Genomic DNA, 22,403 nt, shown 5'->3' on the forward strand with positions numbered 1-22,403 from the left:
ACAGAGGGGCAGAGTCGCGCCTCATGGAGCGGGCGCTGGGGAGCGAGTGGCTGCTCGCCGCTCCGGAGGGCTGCGGGGTTGCTCCCCCGGCCCCGGCCCCGGCCTCTCTCCCTGCCTGGCCAGAACACGAAAAGCCTCCCCCGCCGATGCTGGAGACACTCGGCTTTATATCTGCAGCATCAGCGAGAAAGCCCGGCTCGGCGCAGGCTCAGTGTTCACAGCCGCAGTCCCGGACGGAGGAGGGGGGCTCGGGAGCTCAGCATCTTCGCAGCGGGTTAAGTAGGATTAATACCAAATCCCTATTATATTTGCCAAGCAACTTGAATTTATCAAAATTCCCCCTCGCTGTTCTGGAGCTCCGAGAGGAGGAAATTCTGCCCACATTCTAAGATCCAGACATACCAGTACGTAGGAATACCAGCATACTGCATTACACTGGCTCCCTGCTCTAGCAATACAATTGCAACCCGAAGCTCCCGCTGTTCCCTTTCCTTTGTGCTTTTAAACGCAGCCAGGAAACTTAATGTATTCGCCAGGGGAGGGGCGGCATGAAAGCGCTTTTAACCTCCCCGCCATAAACTTTAATCGGATTCCGGGCTGTTGCACTGCATGGACACCTCGCCGCTCGTCTGCGTCTCCTTCCCCGTTGTCTCCCATGTCTGCTCCTACTACGGTCTGCTTTGCGAGAGCCTCTTTCAAGCGCATGAGTGATTTCTTTCTCTTGCCATGTGCAATCGCTCCCCCCCTTCCCTTCCTACCCTCGCTGGCCTCTCTTACACACACTATGCCTTTCACATGCGGTCTGCGCCCCCCAGCCCCCCTCCCTTTCTTTCTTTTTTTGCAGTGTCTTCACATGCAATCTCTCCCTGAATGTGCAATGTCTTTCCTGCTCGGGAGAGCTGCGTCCTTCACAGTGGATTGGTTCCTTTTTCGGAGCAGAGGTAACGGCCCCCCCCCCTTTCCTATCATTCCCCCTTCCTCCCCCTCCTCCTCCTTTCCTCCCCCAGGGCAGGCGGCCGGCGTGGGAAATGGGCCCGACGTGCGCTGCATGGTGGATGGCAGCGCTGCTCCCGCTCCACGTGCCCTGGCTGCCGGGAGGGGGACGGGGCTGTGCTGGCCGTGGCCGTGGCCGTCCCCGTCCCCCGTCGTCTCCCCCCCCGCATCCCGCTCGTTCGTGCGGGGGGAGAGGGGAATCACCCCCCGCCGCCAGCCCGGCCTCTCGGTCCCGCGGCCGGGGCGCGCACAGCTGTTCGGGTGTCGGTAGGACCAAGCCCAGCTGTTTCAGGCGGGGGAGGTTTGGCCCTCTTGGTCAAATCTGTTGCGCAGTGTAACTCCCCCCCCCCCCCCCCCCCCCGGTCGGCTCCCCCCCCCCCTCCCAGATGCCCACACGCGCTCAGACACGACACGGCTTTTGTCCTGATCTGGTGAGAGATCAAGTGGGAAGCGGGATCACAAATGTAATCGGCTGTAATAAATAAAATAGCCCGAGATGCCGGAGAGATATACAGAGGGGAAATAAGAGTTTGTGTCCTTAAAGGGAACATCTGATAAGGCCACCGAAGTGGCATCTTGCGTGTGGGAAGGAATCCGTCTTGCTGACATTCGCTGCCTGCCGTACGTGGGGAAATCCTAAAGCAGCCTGGGAGCTTCCCCAGCACCTCTGCACACCCCCCCCCCCCGAAGCTCCCTTTCCGATGCTCTGCAGTGGGGCTTTGTTGCCGTTGTTGTAGCTGTTGATTGGAAAGACGGGGGTAATCACTAAAATATGCAGATGCAATTAATGGCCAGTTTATCTACATTTCTTGGCGGAGTCCGAACTCGCGTCCGCAGTTGGCGCTTCCAGCCCACGACAATTTGGTTTTCGCAGTTTAGGAATGTCGGTGGCGCTCCCTGGAAAATTACTTCTGGGATCTGCAGCGGGAATCCATCTCGGGTTAAAGAGAGACAGATTATTTACAGATCTATACCGCTCTATACATTAACAAATATGTAGCACGTATTAGTATTCGCGCGCACACGCGCGCGCACACAAATGAAGAAGACCCCGAAGGAAAAAAAAAATAAATCAGGTGGGCTTGAAAGTAACATATTCATAATAATACGAGGAAAAGGTTAAATACAGTAAACATGACGGCAAATTCGAAAGCAGGGTAAAAACAAGGACAAAAACCCCACATAAAGCGGTTAAAGCCATTTGACGGGAGGGAGAAACTAACTCAAGAACTCCACCAAGGGACAAACAGATGAAATGACACCACAACAGCACTTGAGCCCGCGTTGACCTTTCATCTTTCTAAAGTGTTGTGCTGATCTGGTGCAATTCTGTTGTGATCTTTTCACCTCCCTTCCCTACCACAACCTCCCGCTGGCCGCTTCAGAGCTCCCTCAGCTCGTTGTAGTAAATAGACGGGGAGGTCGGCGGAATTATAGGCAGGGCTGACACTTGTCCGGCATCTTTCACAGCTTTGCAAATATGCTTGCTGTGTAGTAGCATGTAATAGGCAGAAGTGATTAAATTATTCATTGCAGCAACAGCCTTTCTGATGGACGTTAACACTTAAGAGTTTAAATAAGGAAACCACAGATTTACTTTTAAGCAGGTAACAACTGCATCTGTGCTTATTTAACTGAATGCTAGCTAAGCATGGAACCAGTTACTTTGTTTAAATCCTCTCTGTGAGAATTTTGAACTAGATAATACACCACAAAAATTACTGACAGAGCAATAATAATCTGTGCTGGGTAACAGTGGTTAAATCTCACGTGATTGTAAATGCTTATTCTTAAAGTAATATTTGAGGTCTGTTCAAAATAAAAGGTTCTTGTGTAGGCATGATTCCATCAGCATTTCTGAGTCCTCAAGTTTATAAAGAATGATGAAAAGTAATATTTAGAAAAAGTGGTTGTGATTCTGTTTGCTAGGATTTTTGCAGTGTATATACATTCCTTACAAATCACAATGATTAAGTTTCAGGGTTTTTTTTTAATGACATTATTTTATAGAATCTGTTATGAAAGGTCTTTTACAGACAGAGTGTTTTTTTTTTCCCCAGATGTTGACAAAAAATCTAACCATTGAAAATCATGCAGAAATGACAGACTATGCTTAAAATCAGAAGGAAAAATTAATGAAAGGTCTTAAAAAAAGCATATGAATTTTCATGAGGGAAGGCAGATTTTGGTTAGATTTATGCTTCATATGCAACTACTGGCTTCCCTGGATTTGCAGGGATATAATGAGCGCTGCACCCAGCCCCATTATTTTATAGATTTATTTTTTAATTAAACTATTGTTCAATTTCTCTAAATGCAAAGTAAACTATAGAGAAAAAAAAAGAAAGCATTTAAGGTGAGTTTGGATGAATTCCTATAAAAAATAGAGGCAAATTATGAATCATTAGTATATATTCTGCATAAAGAGATACAATGAGACATTCAGGGGAGATAATTAAAGCTGGATTTAATTTAAATGAAATGTATAAGAACCAGGTAACACTGACAAAGAAAGAAAAATGTGTTCATTGTCACTGAAAATATTAAATGGGTACAGTTGATATGCATATGATTCACTAACAGAGAATACCACAGTTGGAAATAATGTAGGATTTTTTTGATGTAATGTTTCCAAGGTTAATATCAATAGGCACTGAAGCTCCCAAAGTGCTTTATGAATTATCCCTGTGAGATAAAAGGAAGTGCAATGACCTGCTCAGTCACCCAGAAAGCCACTAACAAATGGGTCTTTCCTGATTAAGTTCATCAGACCACAGTTTTGCACTTCTATATTTTTGGGGTTTTTTTAATATATTCTGGATTCACCTCAATATTTGTCTTTGAATAAGTGGCAATCATTTAATCTTTATTTGATGGACTGCTGGAAAGTCAAAGAAGCTCATTCTGAAGAGAGTTTAAAACAAGTTTGTGTTCCAGAGAACTACATATACAAAGGAAAGTCTTGTATCATGAAATTTGATGGAGAGCAGTAAAATATACTAAACTGTTATATTGAAATACAGTTATTCTCAAGCTCCTGTTCCCACTTATTTCTGTCAGCTATCCCTTACGTACAGAACTGAATACATAGACTTTGTAAAATCATTTTGCCTCTACACACTCTTGAAGACTTCTCAACCTAATATTCTTTTTCAGTTCTATGCTCTACCTTTTGTTTGTTGGGTTTTTTGTGTGTGTGGTTTTGTTTGGTTTGGTTTTGTTTTTGTTTTTTAGGATGCTGCAAATATCTTTGCTGTGAGTTAAAGTTTTTTTTCATTTTTAAATGAGAATCACCAGATCATAAAATCTTTTTTCTGATATTCCTAGTGCATCCTGTGCAGCTTTAATTTATTATTAATATAATGCAGGATAGTATAAAAGATCTGGCATGTCTTCATGAATCTATTGTGTCAGCTGCCAGTTGAGTAGAAGAGAAAATATCCAAGCAAGGTGGCAACTCTGCAGAGTTCAGAGGAAGAACCTTTGATATTAAAATTCAAATGCCATTATGGACAATTGAATTCTGTGGCGCTCTATTCCCTTCTGTAAGTTAATGCCAATATATGTTATTGGCTATACCTAAAATGTAATTTTTAAGTCTACACATATACTCACTTACTTATTTGGGAGCTTTAATGTTTCTGTCTACTTCATCAAAAATAATCATTGCTTTCCAGCTGAAATAAGGGTCATATAAATACACAGTTATTATAAATTAGGGAAGTAAATATGGTGGCAAGGAAAGTAATTTAGAACAGGACCAAGCTGTTGATTGCTTATTGGACAGTCTATGTGGCCTTGTTCTGCAATGATTAAAACTGCTCTACTAGGTATTTTATAATGTTAGACTTGCCATTTCTTTTCATATGAAAAGTGAAACTTTAGAACCCTTAGAGGTCATATTGCTATAACCCTTATTTAGCTGTATAGGGCAGAAGCATACCATTTTTTCCTTAATCCTTTGTTTGACCCCAACAAACAGAGGCATGACTGTTCACTGAAGAAAAGTAAGGGCTATTCACCTGCTACCATCTACTGTTAATGGTGAGCAAGGGAAAGCATGTGTGAAGAGGCAGAGTCCCTTGGACCTTTCCCTGAACTAGATTGAAACATAAACATATATATTTATGCCTGTACTGCACAGGTAGAGCGAAGAGCCAAAATGAGAATCAAAGGCTGGGGAAGGCCCTGCTTATATCGCATAAACCAGGATCCTGTAAGCACCAACAGGAAAAAAATAAAACCAAGTCCACCCAGTAGCCAAATATATTTTAGGCTGTTACGCACTGATCTATATGCTGGTACAACTCTGATCAGCTTTGCTCCTGAAACAGTTTGCACTGCTACCTTAATTCTCCAAAATAACAGTGAAGGGGTTGTAGCCACCCTTCCTGTGGGGAAGACTACATAGCCTGTCTTTGAAATCATTTGTTCTCCTTCTGCCTCTTTTGCACTTTTTGCCATGCACAGGCAGCCATACTTTTATGCCTACTTGCAAAGTTTCTTGATGATCATCCTTTGCATAATTACAGTTTTAGCTTCTTTTATAAGAGTAATAAGTGCTGTACAGAGTGGGTTTTTATGACCTATGGTATATCTAGAGGAAGAGAGGTACAGATAAGTTTCCACATTTTTCATCTTCTGCTAGAAGCCTGACATATCTTCCAGTTCATTCATTCTGTGAGATGATTAAAAAGTTGCTCTTCAACAAACTAAACCTCATCCAGGGCTCAGCAGGAAATAACTGCAATCTAAGCACATTAAAGAACAGACAGGGCAAACCAAAGTATACCTCTTTCTTTGCCTTTTAAGATCATGGAAAAAGAGAAAAGCAGTCTAATATTGTGATAAAACTGGAAACCTGCAGCAGCTGGTTGATGGGTAAGGATATAGAACCTAATCCAAAGCATACAGAAGTCAATGGAAGTACTTTGACTAAATAGGCTTTGCATTAGGCACCTAGGGAGTGAATGATGTTTAAAGCATTCATGTAGATCTTAAGCAGATGAGCAAAGAAGAAAATGATGTGCATTTTAATCAAAATAAATGCCTTTAAACCACTTGGTGGTGTAAATAATGTTATTTTGCCTGACCACAGAGATCACATTTATGATTCAGAATAAACCGGCAGTGGATCCTTGGGTGCTAAGTCCTATCCTCCACTAGTGCAAGCACTCATGTTGCATAAAAACATATTTTTTAAACAGATATATTTTTATATATATATTTTTATATATATATATGGAATTCTTATGTTGATATTGATCTCGAAGTTCAACACATCACTATAAACATCTGCAGGCTCTTTTTACCCATTCATGTGTTTACAGAGAGCATTTCTCTCATCTTAGTTCTGTCTGCAAAATAATAACAAGATTTTTCAATTTCCTCTCATGAATTAAAAGTTCTGCATTCCTGACCTCATGCTGACAGACTTCCTCTTCCCCTCCACTCCATTTTTAGTGAAGCTTTCAGTGAATCTTTCTTTAATATGGAGAACAGGAATTGTTCGTGATTTCCATCATGAAGATGTATTCTACCTGATGTAATAGCACTAAACATTTCTGTCTTTCCCAGAAATACCTTGTCTAATACTCCATATTAGCATTTTTCATAGCTACATCATGTTTTGGTGGCTGATAGTTCTTCTCTAGTAGATTGGCTGGATCTTTCTTTTTGTCTGTTGTTTCCAGCTGATGAACTCACAGTTTATAGCTGAAAATCTTGTTTAATCTATTAAGTTCAATCCCATTTCTATTATAGATGTCATCAAGGTAATCTGATTCTTCCTGTATGTTTTTATGATTTCGATGATTCTCAGACTTGTTTTACCAGCAAATTTCAGCAGCATGCTCCAAGTTTTTGTGACCTAGTCTTTAATTTAAATATCAAAAAGCTCTATTGAAAGACAGCCCATGAAGAACCCCTTAACAGCTTCCACGTAATGATGCAAACACTGAACACAATCTGTTGTCCTTTCCTGATTAGTCAATTCTTTGTCTTCTCAATCTTAACCAATACATTTCCTATCAGATAGTGTCAAAAACTGTTTTGAAATCCAGATAGGTGAGATCTTCTCCACTTGCCTTGCTTAGAAGATAAATTATTAGGGAAAGACATCAGGTAAATAGTATCATCTACTTTTTGAAACCTTTAGATAGCTTTTATTAAATTTGCTTTGTACTGCTGTGCTGTTACTCATTCTTTGCTTCAAAATTTACTCTGAAGCTTTGCATTCTAAAACCATCTAAAAATCATATTGAGAGATCTATTTATTTCTCTGCTTCAGCTTCCCTTCTCAGATATAGGCAGGCCATTTGCTATTTTCCATAAATGATCATCCTGATATACTTACTAAGAATCCTTGTTCTAGACTTTCGGATGTATGTATTAATTCCTTCAGGACTCTGCAGTGAAGGTTATGAAGACTCTTTGCTTTGTGTATTTTGTAGTCTTTGAATTAATTTCATTTCAGATGTGATAATTCTTCTTCCACACCTTTACTTTCATTGATCATTTTCCTCATTTCAACATCACGATCCTTGTTGAAAGCTGAAAAAATATATAACTTATTTCAGTATATCGAGGTAAATAATTACAATTTTACTTATTCTTTACTTATTTATAGCATGTTCTACAAAAGTGAAGTGATTGCTTTCTTAGCAATTTTCTGAATAAGATCTGAAGGTTTACATCTGCCACTTCATTAAAGTCTACAAGGTGATATACTATTTGCATATTCTGCTATTTTGCCACTGCATGTCTGTGTGTCTGTCTTGTCTACGTATTGTCTACATCATTCATCTGCAAGTTTGTTATTGTGCACGTCCGAATGCTTCTTATTAAAAGAAGGAGAATGAGAGTGAAAAGGTAGGTAGATCGTTCCAGGACAAAAGAGGCTATATCTGTCCAAAGGGAACTTAGCACTTTCAAAGAGCTGAATAGTGCATAGACAGAAGGAAAACCAGGTGAAAAGAAACTGAAAACATGCATGGGTTTGGCATTTTACAAGAACAGAGCTGTCCAGAATGTCAAAGGTCAATCCAAATGAAAAGAGATGCTACCAGTTAGCAGATGTCACCTGGCTGAATACACAGAAAGTATCTCTCTCTCTCTCTCTCTCTCCATATCTTTTAAGTCCCTCATGAGCAAGCAAAATGCATATATTAGAATAAACCATTCCATGAAGATTCTTCTATCAAGTACCTTAGAGAAGTTTAGAGACATGAATTAGAAAGAGAGGATTAGAAATAGAATAATTGGGGAGTGAAGATAGGGAAGTGGTTTTTTTAATTTTATGAACAAATGCTATTAAAATTTTATAAGGGAGAAATGAGAAAAAAAATATTTCAGAAAGCTGAGGGAGTTCCAAATTTAATTTTAAAACTAAGCATCAACACAGCTGGGTGAATCTACTTTTAAACTAAGTTATTAAGCTTTTATTTATTAACTTTTGTTTTTCTTTTAAAAACATTTTGGCATTTTTGTACTAAACTTTTTTTTTTCTCAAGGGAGACTGCGTGACTTGTAGTGTGATTTAAAGAGGATATATTTGATTTACTACAGTTCCAAAAAGTTCATGAACGCAAAGTAATGAGAAGAAAAGTTTTCTAGTTTTCATCTAATGTGTCATTCTTGGAAGAAGTTATTGACTTAACTTGGTATTATTACTACTCTGAAAGTTATAAGTAAGAATGATAACATCAGCTATTATGACTTCATGACACTTCAAATAATATATCCCTTTTTTCAGTTGCTTATTACTTTACTGAGCTTTAGCACATAGCTTCTTTCCAGGTCTGAAGCTATAGTTAAATTTTTTAAAAAAGTCAGACTGATCCAATGATATCTGATAATGAAGCTAGATTATTTTTCCCATGATGAAATTTATAGACAATCTTATTGAAATAATTTCAGGACTTTTATACATTTCACTATGAACTTGAGCTTTCAAGAGGCTAGCTTTTGTGAGTATTTTGTCTGAATATTAAAATCCATCCACTCAAGTTTGTTCAAGTTGCAATCCACTAAAAACCTGAATTTGACGTAAGATTGGTAAGGACTTTACATTTTTAGAAAATAAATTCCCCAAAGATTTCACTCATATTGAGTGTAGCCCAACATGTGGTTGACTAATACTTTCTTGACAATTTCAGCTCTTTGCCCAGAAACTACTCTCCTCTGGTATTATGTGACCTCTCTTTTGAGACGTAATGACACAGAGCAGGAAGCTGCCATGTTTGAACACAGACAGAGGAAAGTTAGATCTGAAGAGAGAGAAAAGGATGAGGAAAGGTTATTGACTGTCCTAAGTGTCAATGATGTCAAAAGATAACTGTGAAATTTACTATAAAATTATCTCCTTGATGCTTTCTGTAAATAATGGTAAGCATTGCTAATTAAACTTTTGTTCTGTTTTCAGTTTGTTTGTTTGGGTTTTGTCTGGGAAATGATATAGCAAAAAATTAATAGAAAAATCCCCAAACTATTATCAAGAACACTATTCATATTGCCAGATCAAACACTCAGAAGTTAGAAAATATGAGAATAATACTGTCAGCAGACCCTTAATTCAGATGCCTTTGCACCATCCATTGCAATAGTTGACTGAAATCTAATTACATGTTCACATACTCTTTCTCCACTGGATTTCAATTTGGAATCAAATTAATAAATAAATGATTTAATTAAACAAAAATGAACAAATATGTCTTAAATAAATAATTAAAAAATACATTTTAATAAATTACAACATATTTTTATTTAATTACACAGAACAAATGTGTAAGGATGGACTTAATAAGAAACTATTTAATTTTTTTTTTTTTCATGTTCAGTGTTTGTCTCAAGGCCTTATTTACTGCACATTGTTCAAATAATATCCTGGGCACAGAATTATCAAATAGAATTTTTTTACAATGTACATCACCACATTGCCAAAAAAAAAATCCCCAAAATGTTATTTAATTTGTGAAGAACTGTATTATACTGGGGGTTGTTATGATTCCAGTATTACAAATGGGAAGGTAATACAGAGATGCGGGTCAAAAATATCCACAGATTTAGGATATCAAATTTGAGCCTTTTATGTCCATATTTTGGGGAGTGCTTAGAATTACATAGCTTTTATATGTGCACACTGAAACTTTCACTGACATAAGGTATGTCTGGGCATGTTCACTGTTCTGCAAAACAGTCTCAGGATTTCAGGTAAGAACTCAGAAACAGGTGAAATCACAATCAAAATGTTTTTTTCTATGACTTAATATCACAGGGGAATTCTATGACGGAAGTGAGTGTCAGTCTCCAGCTTTAAAGTACATTGTTCTAACACTATGAAACCCTGTTTTCCTTCTTGACTTCACTCCAGAGAAGGTCACTTCTGTACAACGAAGAAAGTAGGGGCCTTGAGGGGAAAAAACATGACTCTAATGAAAGATGATGTCAGATTGCACAAGTACAAGTGATTTCACCTATAACTTCCTTTCAATAATTTTCTAACTATGAAATGAGCATTTCATTTTTTTACACTAGTAATGTCCTTTTAATATAATTGTGTAGCATATAGTAATTTCTATTGCAGACAGAGGACAACAAAGATCCCTATCTCTACAAAAGGAAATGCATTTGGTATACAACACTTCGGAGAAGAAGGAACTGGGGTGGGGGAAGGACTCTTGAATAAGCCTAAGTGGGAGATGCACAGATGGTTGAAGTTCCCAAATGTTCTAGTCTTCTCTCTGGGCATCTTTTACTATGTAAGTAAGTGTGATAACATTTGTTAGAAGGCATGATTAAGGCTTTATAGGCTTCACAGATGGAATGTAATTTAGTGGAAAGACTTCAAAGATAGAAGATTCACACATGAAATGGATTCCATGAGAGGAATTAGAAGGGGTCAGGTCCAGAGAGGCAACATAGATGTAATGACAACTAAACATTGTTCTGTAAACAAAGATTTGGATGACCATTTAAATTGCCGTCAGTAACTTCACTGGGATTAGGTTAGGTTAGGTTGGAATACCTGTCTGTGAAACAGAAGACCTGAGTCTGTTTTCTTCATCTAGGGTTATCTCCATTTTTCTCAAAGGAATATGTAATATGTAAAACATATAAGCATTTCTGAAAACTTATTTAAAGTCATTTGACATACAGCCACCCTATATTCAATTAAGTATCTTAACTATTAGGCTACAGAATTACGTACGTTTTCTGTACCACCTTTTCCTCCAGCAAAACTCATTTACAATTCCACCCTTCCTCCAACTTATGGCGAGCCTCATGTCCACTATGCTATATGTCAGGTAGGAAGAAAGCACCTTGAGGACATAGGTAAGTAAACTTGAGAATAGTTTCCTGTTGAGGGAAATGAAAGAAAATCATACCAGATAAACTGATTTACCTAGACCCAATTTCAGAGACTCCTACCCAACATATATACATATGCTTGTATGTATATATTTGTAATATATATATTTGGTTACCTGATAATAGCAAGAAAATATTTGGCAAGGAGCTGCTGACAGATGTAAAATTCTATAAGCTGCTAGAGCTGTCAATAGGACATCAAATTATTTATCAGTTATGTATGGAATATGGTGAATTTTCTCAGGTTAGATTCATCAGCAGAAAGGTTTGGAACTAATAATTTAGGCTGCTATTGTTCCTGTTATATATACTTTAAAAGCAGAAATAATAGCTTTTTAGAAAATAGTTTTGTTTTTAATTAGCAAGAAGGATTAGACGTCAACTAACTGCCTGTAGAAGAACGGAAACATCATTACTGATCCTCAGACATGCTGGAAATTTGAGGTCTGAGCCTGAGAACAGCCCATGTAATAGTGCTTTCTCAACATATAAGAACCCTCATCAAAACAACTATTCAAGGCCACTGTCACGTCTGACTTGCCAATTCACAAAAACTGGCCTCTGGGCCAAACTGAGGACTAATCAGTCATGAAATACTATTTTAAAAACAATATTTTGCTCTTTATAAAAGGAAAAGAAAGCTTTTAAGTATTCAGCTCTTTTCTTATCTTTACAACAGTAAGATTTCTGTTAGTGATTCTTCATTAAATCAGATTACAAACTGGAAAGAGACAAAAATATTCCTATCTTGTGGCTGTTCCGTAAGACTTGAGACATTTATGAAGAAAAAAGCATACCTTTCTAAAAAAAAAAGGCATATTTCCATTTTAAGGAAGGATGTCAGAGCACCAAACTCTTGTATTTGATGTACAAGTATATTGTGGCCAGAATCCCACTTGCTTGTAGACTGTTCTTGATAAGGTGTTTTGTTTGACTGGCTGGCTTTCTACAGTGTTTTGTTTCCCAGAGCTGTCTATCCTTTACAAAAATACCTGCATGCCAATTTAAGGCATTCTGAAGTCAATCAGTTGTAAATGTAAGCGTGTATTATGGGACTTTAATGTGGGTAATGAATATGTTTCCATGACTTTTAAATGGACTGGTGCCTCAGCACATTTTCAAAATTACTCTATTTGAAGACATTTCCATTTATAATGGGGCTTAAATCTCATTTCCCTCAATATCTGCCCTCACTTAGTCTTTTTTAAGGTTTTTCCGGAAAAAAAATTATAGCTCAGCTGCTGCTCCTGCTCTTAATGCTTTCCTAGTATCGGTAAGAGCAGAAACCAACTGATGCCTCACTCTGCTACTCATACAGAGACAATATGCAGATACTGCACTATCCTCCATTCCTGGCTGAAGAGCTCTGTGCTACTGTTTCATATTATCCACACACACTGCTTCTGCTTTGTGCGTCTGCTAAAGCTTCGTGCTTCACTTCAGTCTCTGCAACTTCACATTTTCACTGTAGGAACTTAGAGTAAGACTAGTAAAGATTCCCTTAATTTCAAGCTACTGCAGATCCTAATTGGGGGGGGGGGGGGGGAAGTCACCTGAAATAGTAGTACAGGCACAGTCCTGGATGAGTGGAAGGAGAGAAAATAGAAGGGGATATAAAGAACGCAAGCAAAGAGGTGGAAGTTGTACTATTTGATCGTGTCCTTCACTTGCTGAGTCAGCAGGAGCCCAGAGCTCTGCAGGGGCACACTTAGTCTTCACATTTCTCCACAGAAACCCCATCTGGCCAAGTAAATTGCCAGCAATTGAGAAGCCATGCAGGAAGCTGTATCCAGCTATTCTCATTCAGTGTGAAGGTTACTGTGTTGTGGAGGTAGTGGGAGAGGAAATAAGGAAAACATTACAAGACTCTGCCTCTCACATACAATAAAAGACAGCATCAAATATGTGACTGAATTTGGTCTGTTCACTGCTGTAGTTCTTCAACACATAAAGAATTAGACATTCTGGGAATATTTAGCTACTAGTTTAGAAAGACCCAATATCAGGCAAATTTGGGAAGAAAAATCTTCATGGAGAAAAAAACTGAAGGAAATTGAATAATCATATTTGACTATTGAATTTGTATTTGAATTTCAAAATCAAAAGCTTTTACTTGTAATCTTTCTGTCAAGTTATCTGAAGGACATTTCTTGGAGTTCTACTTGGCCTTTGCAAGGACGTCTAACTTTAACCTCCATTTAAAAGGCCTAGAAAAACAAAATGCCTCGTCTCAGCCTCTTAACATGCAATGTTCACTCAAATGCAAGTACTGAACTGAGATACCAAACAAAGAAAAATATATCAACATTGCATAAAATAACCCAATAATCTATGTGCAGAAAGCTCCAGAAGAATATATCAGCCCCTGGTTTATGTGAACAATTAGTAAAACACCAATTGCATTTTAGTCCTTTAGGTCAGTGTTTCCCAATGAGTGAGGCTACTCTCACTAGAGAAATGTGCCAGCATTAAAGATGAGGCACAGAACAGAGTATAATTCAATGAATGTATTAACTTAGGCTCTGTACCCAGACTGGTGCTGCCAGCAGTAGCAAACTGAAGGAAAGAAGATGGTCAAGTACAGCAGTGTGAAAAAATGGGAAATGGGGGAGAAAAGGACAACACAGTAGGCCAGAGAAGCTTGGTACCAGTGTTTTGTCTCTCTGATCACAGTAAAATATATTAGATAAACCAATATCCCTTTGTCATATCACTTCTTTAATTCCCTGATGCTAGTTATGGTTTGGTGTCAGCAGGTTGTGTTATCCTGGAGATCTGAGATTAGGTCGCTCGATGGTGCTTTATTGAACAAGTCTTCACATGACCTAAGCAGTTCACAAGGGGACCAGTTTTCAGGTTGCAGTATGGAATGAGTGATCATTCAGATTCAAATTTGCCAGTCCTGTGTGTTTGATGTGAAGTATTTGGGTTTCAGGAGAACTTCAATTTTAATTTGAGATTTTTTTTTTTCACTGAGTGAAACCTGGTTTCTATAAACCTCCCAAATCTTTAACAACTGGGGACAAAAAAGTGTCCCAGGAGCAAATTAGCTGGTTGTTTATAAGAACACTTACCACGCCATGAGTTTTGTAAATCACCAGTTCCCAGCCAGTAAGGCTCAAGATATTTGTCACATCAGCAGTGAAGCAGAGAGCAGAAGAAACTAATAAACTTCCCTCAAGGATAACACAATATACTTCACTCTATTAATGAGCAGTGGAAGCTAGATATCAACTTTTTCTACTATCTTGCAGCTATTAAACTGGTACTTGGGCAGATTTCTACTAGTCTCAGTTCTTTTTAAAATTTTAAAAAGGTTTATGTAAGACTTCCCCATTTTTTTGCAGAAAAGATAAAGAAATGGACAATTAACTATGTTCTTCCCAACAATGTAGAAGTACTAATGAATATGAAGTCAAGTTACAGTGAATACTGAAGAAAGACTGTTACAGAAGCTGACTTGCTGCTGAAAGCAAGCAGAAAAAGTAGATCTATTAGGCTTCTTCTAGAAATTGTGCTTTCCTACAAATCAGAATTTAACACAGAAAGTATTTTTGTAATTCTCTGCAAAGATCATGTATTAAGAATGTATATCTATAAAAATAATAAAAAACCCCCACATAATTGCAGTACTAATCTTACTGTATTTCTGTCCAAAATTGGTAATGAATACAGATTTAGGCATATTCAGTCTGTGTGTTTGCAAAAACTATCTACCAAACAACAATGTTCTTATTCAACTAGAATCACTGTCCTTCAAATATCGAGTATGAATATATATGTTTCTCTTTGTCTTTTTTGCAATACAGTAACTGTGAGACACTATGCATATCTAAAACAGTGGTTTGATCCACTGTATTTTTGGGCTAACTTCTGAAGTCTTCAGGACATGTCAGAATGGATGTTAACAACCATAATTAGGTTTTCTGCTTCTGCCCTCTGCCACTTTAACAAAGTGCTCTTTTACTGCAAAGATGCCTTCCTACAATCACATCTGTATTATTTCCTCGCACAACCTTTGGTGCCAGGATGGGATCAGTCGCATGACCTTTGAGCAGAGCCCTAACCACAAAACAGAACCTTTTCTTCCTTTCCATGCCATCGGGAGTTTGCATGCATTTCTGGTGAGTCCTGAAGAGCTTCCAGGGGAAAGCCCATGCAGACTGACTTTTTTCCAAGCTTCTATTCCCTCTTGCTCACCAAAGGATGGTCGGAGCAAGCTCGTTCTCCTGTGGACTTCAATTCTATTCCTAATTCATCAACAGATGGCAGTAGAAAACTCCCTACCTACCTATCTTCAGACCAAAGGCCTTACATGACCCTAATAATAACAAAGGAAGAAAAACCATCCAAACCATTGCTGCCTAAGTCTTCTATATATAATGTGCTCTAAATTTTTCAGTGCAGTGCAAAAGTCTCATAAAGATTAATTTTATGCTGAGTCTGAATGACTAGAAGCAGCTGCTGCTTTTGAAATTACTAACTTTTCTGAAATGATTCTGTCACTGATGTACTTTATTTTTCTAGTTGTGAAAGAGTATATTGAATATAGATTATAGTCAATAATTTGCTTTTCCCACAGATAGATTGCTGTGATGAAAAATCAGTTCTCTGATCTCAGTAAAGACTTTTTCAAATGTCATCATTACAGTGACAGAACAAGTAATTTAGTAAGTAAGTTTTTGAGATGTGCCTCACTAGATTTTGGCATTTCATTAATTCCTCCCCCTTCAAATCAAGTAGATAATATAATAAACTTAGTGAATTCTTTATATAGATCAAAACATTAAGATGCATGGAATACACAGTAGTTTCTTATTCCATTTTTTGAAAGATGCTGATATCTTGGCATTGCCAACCAAGGAAAAAGCATTACCATAAAAATTTCCGAGAGGCATTTTCTTGTGTAATGTATAATAGTGGGGGGTTTGATATCGGAAACCTCGTATTATATAATTCTCTTTTACCCTCGAGGCACATGAATTAGGCCTACAGTTCCTGATTTCTATTCCCACCTCTTTCACTAACTTATCTTAATAATTCTTTGCACTTCACAATTTGCCAGCATGTTTCCTATGGTGAAAGAAACTGATTTCAAAGGAAAGGAAGAAAGGGAGAAGAAATGGCTCTTTCAGGGGCTGCTGGAGGGAGTGGCTTACTGTTCTAAACATAATGGAAATGTTTGAATTCTCTGAGCCAATGATTTAAATTGAGGTAGGTTTGACTCAAATCTGCTTAAAGACATGAACACTGATTTGCCTTCAATTTAGTGAGTGGATTTTTTTAGAATTGACTTTAAACACCGACGATGTGTTAGCTGTGTGAGTATGTTACCGAGCCCTGGTGTACTTGACAAAGGAAAGTGTATGTCCTAGAAGCAGTGCAGAACATTTTGCCTTCGCACACTGTTCTACAGAAATCTTGGGGGAAAGCCAGCATAGTGTCAAAGCCATAAGGACTGAAGCCTCATTTTTTAAGAGTTTTTGCTTTCTCACCCTTATTTCTGGTTTGGGTTGTGGGTTTTTTTTTTCCTCCTCTAAGGAAGCAGACAAACCTGCCATAGTAGAATACTTTTTGGTGCCATACGCAGAAAAATTTTGTGATTTGTACTCTTTCCCTCATCTGTTTTTGCTATCTAAGTATTGTAAAATTTCCCTATAACTAGGGAAAAGAGATAAATAATATGGTAAATATTCAAATCCTTTCAAACAAATTTTGGCAGTTTTTTAGTTATCTAACTAGTTTCAGGTTGTGCCATTTTCATATGAACAATTTTGGAAAAAATGAAAATAACAGCAGTTCTTTGGCTATAGGCGTAAATAGCAGTGCTGCCTTTGACACTATCTTATTCTTATGAAAAATACAACCAGTATTATAAAAATGAGTTTTTAGTTCACGTATATCTACTTGAGTGAGAAGATTGATAACAAGATTGCTATGTGTTAGCTAAATGTAAATATAAACCAGTAATAAAAGATATAATTTAAAAGATAAGTGCTCATATACATGGAAATGGTTGCAGAATCTTCATTTAGTCCTATAATGCTGTCTTTAATATATTATCACATACATTTATTTCCAAAGGACCCTGGATATTAAACATACTCCCTGAATTTTGAAGAAATATATTCCAGGAATGAACTGTGCGTTCAAACTGTTTAGCCTGTGTCCTCTGGCTCCCTATGCTGTGAATAGGTAAAGAAGTTAGAGAATGAAAAGCTCATCATGTATTCATTAGGGTTTTCTCATGGTTGTGCTAGTATTTGGAAGATAATAACTTCCTTTGTAAGTAACTTTGAGATATATTTTAATAAAATGTTATACAATATTAAATGTATGACACTGACGCTGTGAAGCTTTTGTGTTCTGAGCTGAACCACTTTTCAACAATCCACCAACAAGTGCATCTGCAACCCTGGGAGCATGTTCCTGTTGAATATTGAACTCCTACACCTTTTCTTTTACTTATTTGTTTTGAGAAACTATCAGTGTGTGTACACAGCATACAGCAGGCCAGAACCCAGCAAGCCCTGTCTTCTTATATGAACCTTGCTGTATTAATTCAGGCACAGGAGTGGATATTCTAAATACGTTTGTATTCAGTGTAATAGAACAGCTAGTGAGGGTTACTAATCTGGGCCAAGCACCTCACTAATACAGCTGTACTGTTTCTGGCATTGCAGGAGATCTACTTTGCTGTGGTCATCCATCCCCATAGGGCTTAGGGTGTGTCCTGGTTTCAGCTGGGATAGAGTTAATTGTCTTCCTAGTAGCTGGTACAGTGCTATGTTTTTGAGTTCGGTATGAGAAGAATGTTGATAACACTGATGTTTTCAGTTGTTGCTAAGTAATGTTTAGTCTAAAGTCAAGGATTTTTCAGCTTCTCATGCCCAGCCAGCAAGGAGGCTGGAGGGGCACAAGAAGTTGGTAGGGGATACAGCCAAGGCAGCTGACCCAAAGTGGCAATGGGGTATTCCATACCATGTGAAGTCACATCTAGTATATAAACTGGGGGAGTGGGGGTGGGGAGGAATCGCTGCTCGGGGACTAACAGGGTATCGGTCGGTGGGTGGTGAGCAATTGCATTGTGCATCACTTGCATACTCCAATCCTTTTATTATTACTATTGTTATTTTATTAGTCTTACTATTATCGTGATTACTTTCTTCTTTTCTGTTCCATTAAATTGTTCTTATCTCAACCCACAAGTTTTACTTTTTTTTCCCCGATTCCCTCCCCCATCCCACTGGGTGTGGAGAAGTGAGTGAGCGGCTGCGTGGTGCTTAGTTGCTGGCTAGGGTTAAACCACGACAGTCCTTTTGGCGCCCAACGTGGGGCACGAAGGGTTGAGATAACGACAAGCCTAACCAAAGCTTGTTAAAATGAATTTGTTACAAGCATTTATTACATTGGTCTAATAGTCGCTGGTCAATATGTTGATTTATGAGTTCTTAGAGTTGTGGTGCTTGTTTTTAGAGTTCTGTTATGTATCACCTCACTTGCTGTATGTAGTCCCTGTGCTGCTACTTATCATCCATGGGAGGTGGATTAAGTTTTTCGTTTTGATGTATTGTGTAATACTGGTTTACGGTATGATAAAATTATCGGTTGTGGGACTAATCCGGTGTTTTCACTCAGCACTGTTGTCACCTCTATACTTTGGGAGCCATCTGTGGGAAGCTATTAATAATTACACCTTTCACCCTTCCTCCTCAGAGAGCCAACCTAAGGGTGAGACACCTTTCTTCCCCAGTCTAGTTACAATGGTGTTTGAGAATTTTGGAAAATTTGAATACCCTTGGGATGTTGAGACCAGTATGGTCCTATTGCTAGGAACTAGCATGTTCCTGAATGTGGTTCAGGCCTTGTTAAGGTTAAATAACTATTTAAGAAGATCACCCAGAGGTCTGCGCCGAGGCTGAATAATTATGACTGGCAGGGTGTGGGGTAGTATGGGCAAATGCCTAGGGCAATGTTCCAAAACACCTCCAGTGTTTTGGAACTTCACCCTTGAACAAATGCAGAATCCTGAAAAAGTAGCAGAATATTTGGAAAAAGTATGCTGTCATCAACCCGACAATTCCAGGGAGACACAACTCACTGCAATGTGCTGGGGCCTGGCCCATGCCTATCAAACCCTGTTCAATACCACTCAGTATCCTCAAGGGGAAGAGAAGGACTCTGGATCTAACAGCAAGGTGACAGGCACCATGGCCACTCCAACCCCCACATCAGTATCAGTTGCCCCCCTACAGAAGAAGAAATATACAAAAAAATCAGTTCGCTTAGCGAAGGATGAAAGTGAACCAGGGTCATCACAGGAACAGAAGGAAGAGGCAGAATAAGAGGTAATCACCCAATCCCTATCCTTGAGTGAGCTGTGGGATATGCAAAAGGATTTCATCCGTCATATAGGTGAGCACATTATCAGCTGGCTTCTCCGATGCTGGGATAGTGGGGCTAGTAGCCTGGAATTAGAAGGTAGGGAAGCCAAGCAGCTGGGATCACTTGCCAGGGAAGGTGGCATTGACAAGGCAATTGGAAAAGAGGCACCAGCCCTCAGCCTCTGGAGGCGACTCCTGTCAAGTGTGAAGGAAAGGTACCCTTTTAAGGATGATATTGTATGTCAATCAAGCAAGTGGACAACCATGGAGAGAAGTATCCAATACCTGAGGGAATTAGCCGTGCTAGAGATGATTTATTGTGACTCAGACAACACACAATCACCTAAAGATCCAGACAAAGTCCAATGCACACAACCCATGTGGTGGAAGTTTGTACGGAGCGCACCATCGTCCTATGCCAACTCACTGGCAGTAATGTCCTGGAATGACGAAGAGGCACCAACGGTGGATGAAATCACTCGCTAACTCTGGCAATATGAAGAAAATCTTTCCTCCTCTGTACAAGCCTGCATTGTGGCTGTGGAGAAGCTGTCCCAGGATATCCAGCAAACCAAAGACGGTATGTCCCACTCCTCACCTGTAAGGACCAATGTCTCAGCTATTAGGAGTGAGTGTTCCTCTGTTGGAGAGAGAGAATATAGAAGGTACACACCACAAGGTGCCCTGTGGTTCTACCTATCTGACCATGGATAGGACATGAGGAAATGGGATGGAAAACCTACCTCGCTCCTAGATGCACAGGTACATGAGTTGTGAGGAAAAAACACCACAACAGGGAATTTTTCCAGGAAAAATGCCGCTCCAGTTTCAAAACAGAGTAGAAGGGCTGATGTTATTTCTGATCCTCTCGAAGGGGCTTTTGAGTCAACTTCACAAGAAGTGGGTAATGGACACTCTGACCAGAACTAGGGGGGCCCTGCCTCCAGCCAAGTGGAGGAAAGGGATAACTAGGTCTATTGGACTGTGTGGATTCTATGGCCTGGCATGTTAGACCCACAGGAGTGCAAGGCTTTAGTAGACACCGGTGCCCAGTGTACTCTAATGCCATCAAACTATAAAGGGACAGAACCCATCTGTATGTCTGGTGTGACAGGGGGATCCCAAGAGTTAACTGTGTTGGAAGCTGAAGTAAGCCTAACTGGGAATGAATAAGAAACACCCCATTGTGACTGGTCCAGAGGCTCCGTGTATCCTTCGCATAGACTATCTCAGGAGAGGGTATTTTAAGGGCCCAGAGGGGTATCAATGGGCTTTTGGTATAGCTGCCTTGGAGATGGAGGAAATTAAACAGCTGTTTACCCTGCCTGGTCTCTCTCAAGACCCTTTGATTGTGGGGTTGCTGAGGGTTGAAGAACAACAAGTGCCAATTGTTACCACAATGGTGCACTGGCGGCAATATCACACCAACCGACACTCCCTGGTTCCTATCCACAAGTTGATTCATCAACTGGAAAGCCAAGGAGTGATCAGCAAAACTTGCTTACCCTTTAATAGTCCCATATGGCCAGTGCGAAAGTCTAATAGGGAGTGGAGACTAACAGTTGACTATCGTGGCCTGAATGAAGTTACGCCACCGCTGAGTGCTGCTGTGCTGGACATGCTAGAACTTCAATATGAACTAGAATCAAAGGCAGCCAAGTGGTATGCCACAATTGACATTGCTAATGAGTTTTTCTCAATCCCTCTGGCAGCAGAGTGCCATCCACAATTTGCTTTCACTTGGAGAGGCGTCCAGTACACTTGTAATCGACTGCCCCAGGGGTGGAAACACAGCCTCACCATTTGTCATAGACTAATCCAGACTGCACTGGAAAAGGGTGAAGCTCCAGAACACCTGCAATACATCGATGACATCATTGTATGGGGCGATGCAGCAGAAGAAGTCTTCGAGAAAGGGAAGAAAATAATCCAAATCCTTCTGAAAGCCGGTTTTGCCATAAAAGAAAGTAAGGTCAAGGGACCTGCACAGGAGATCCAGTTTTTAGGAATAAAATGGCAAGATGGACCTTGTCAGATCCCCATGGATATGATCAACAAAATAGCAGCTATGTCTTCACCAACTAATAAAAAGGAAACACAGGCCTTCTTAAGTGTTGTGGGTTTTTGGAGAATGCATATTCCAAATTGCAGTCTAATTGTAAGCCCTCTCTATCAAGTGACCCAGAAGAAGAACGATTATAGATGGGGCCCTGAGCAACAACAAACCCTTTGAACAAATTAAAAACGGGAGATTATTCATGCAGTAGCCCTTGGACCAGTCCGGGCAGGACAAGGTGTTAAAAATGTGCTCTACACCGCAGCCAGAGAGAATGGTCCTACCTGGAGCCTCTGGCAGAAAGCACCTTGGGAGACCCGAGGCCGACCCCTGGGGTTTTGGAGTTGAGGATATCGAGGATCTGAGGCTCGCTATACTCCAACTGAAAAAGAGATATTGGCAGCATATGAAGGAGTTCGAGCTGCCTCAGAAGTGGTTGGTACTGAAGCACAGCTCCTCTTAGCAGCCCGACTGCCAGTGCTGGGTTGGATGTTCAAAGGGAGGGTCTCCGCTACACATCATGCAACTGATGCCACGTGGAGTAAGGAGGCTGCACTGATCACACAACAGGCTCGCATAGGAAACCCCAGTCGCCCAGGAAT

The 22,403-nt window shown here is 39.7% G+C and overlaps 1 long non-coding RNA gene across 1 annotated transcript; it reads left to right on the forward strand.

The window, feature by feature from the left end:
* The first annotated feature begins 158 nt into the window (after positions 1 to 158).
* LOC128138794 (uncharacterized) lies at positions 159 to 17,698 on the forward strand. The gene is made up of 3 exons (XR_008234153.1): positions 159 to 404; positions 845 to 941; positions 14,709 to 17,698. It is a non-coding gene; the product is annotated as an uncharacterized LOC128138794 (long non-coding RNA).
* The last annotated feature ends 4,705 nt before the right edge of the window (positions 17,699 to 22,403 follow it).

Source organism: Harpia harpyja, chromosome 2, assembly GCF_026419915.1.
Source record: "Harpia harpyja isolate bHarHar1 chromosome 2, bHarHar1 primary haplotype, whole genome shotgun sequence".
NCBI classification, from domain to species: domain Eukaryota; kingdom Metazoa; phylum Chordata; class Aves; order Accipitriformes; family Accipitridae; genus Harpia; species Harpia harpyja.